The sequence below is a fragment of the Pungitius pungitius genome, chromosome 21, assembly GCF_949316345.1.
Source record: "Pungitius pungitius chromosome 21, fPunPun2.1, whole genome shotgun sequence".
Taxonomy (NCBI): Eukaryota; Metazoa; Chordata; class Actinopteri; order Perciformes; family Gasterosteidae; genus Pungitius; species Pungitius pungitius.
Genome location: NC_084920.1, coordinates 12,848,130 through 12,849,851, shown reverse-complemented (window position 1 = coordinate 12,849,851; position 1,722 = coordinate 12,848,130).

The window sequence follows — 1,722 nt, the reverse complement described above, 5'->3', positions numbered from 1 at the left end:
CGCCGCTCCTGACTCGTACCACAGATCCAATCCAATCAATGTTCCTCTTTTTCATATTAAAAAATGTCAGTGTTCATCTGTTTCTTTTTCTCTGCGTTGGTTGGCACTTAATGGCTTAGATTGGGTAGTGAGTGCAATTAAATCCTCACTATCAAGTAAACCATACACTTAGACTCGTTTGCTGCCATAATTAGTTTACGTCCCAAAAAACTATAGGCCCGTTGGATATGAACAGTGAAGGAGACGCATCCGTGTTATATTCACACGCACAGAAAACCCCTTCAGTAGACCTTCACCTTCAGTTACCTTCACTTTCAGTTATTTGGTTGTGCTTTTTCATTTCCCTGGGCTTAGGTGCACCCCCTCTTGTCTTCCTCAATTGATTAGGATTTTCCGAGCCAGCAATCACGAGCCAGTAATCCCTCCCGAGCAGCACAGTTGTCCTTATACTCGCATCTATCCACGGGTGGCTGATCTCAGCGAAGGACTAGATACTGTGCCATCCATCCTCAAAGCTTTGAAAAAGAAAATAGACTCTGCACAAATTGTGTGTATGTGTGTGTGTCCATCCCAGATTGAGTTTCAGCCCGTGGGTTGGACTGAATGTGGGAAAAGGCGAGGTGGCACTAAACGCAGAAACACCCACCGTTTAGTCTTTTACTCTAGTTTTCAGTTTGGTCACATCCTCCCTTCCAAACCACGCACACATTTACACTGCTATCAGATAAAATGATTGGATCAAGTGCTGTGATTTCCTGTACCACAGGAACACACGTACTTCCGTTGATGTGCCACGGCTCTGCACTTAACAGGCGGATTCTTAAGAACAGTAAGAATCAAATCAATAGAAACCTTGATGCGGCGGAGAGCGAGAGAGACATTGAGAAAAGGAGAAAATGCAGGTCTGAGTTGTAAAAGGTTACTGTTATGTTGCACTGCTTGACATCTTTGCTTCATAACTGACTTTGGTGCTATTTGGACTGGTGATATGTGACATTTAATAATAGACAAGCAACAACTCTGCTCAGCAGCGTGGGTTTCATTGATATCTATCTATCTATATATATATATAGATATATATATATATATAGTGTAGGTGTATATATACACATTTGCCTTCAGTTGTTGTTGATTTGCGATGTTTAATATTTCATATCAATTTCAGATAGCTGGAAACCACGGTTTGTATGTTCCACGTTGCGTTGCTTGCGTCACGTTTTGTGGGACTCGCCCACAAACTGCTTCTAATCACTCAAAACTTTTGGACAGTTCAATTTGAACAATGTAAACGAAATGTGTCAACTACTCCTGGATGCAATGTCTGACGATGAAGCAAACAGGAAGTGCAATTGAGACAGAAGCGTCACATGGTACCCTCGGTTGGTTTTTAAAAAACATTGGTTTTTATTTCCCCCATCAAATGACTTTGTGTAAAGGGGTCAAAATGCATATTAAGTATCATTTGAATGGAATGGCCCATGGGTCAAAAAGAGAGGGATCGGAGAATAGGGACCAGGGGAAAGCATCAGAAGTCGAAAGATATGACTCTGTTCAGGTCAAAAGAATATCAAATGTAATCTTGATCTGCACGAAAGAGAAGTGTACGGAGACAGGAATATATGTGTGCGTCCTAGGGCCAGGCTTTTTTTTTTTCAGCCAGTTTTAAGCGGGAAGCGATACGCTCAGCAAGTTCGTGCTCGGGGGGGGGGGGGGGGGGCATAA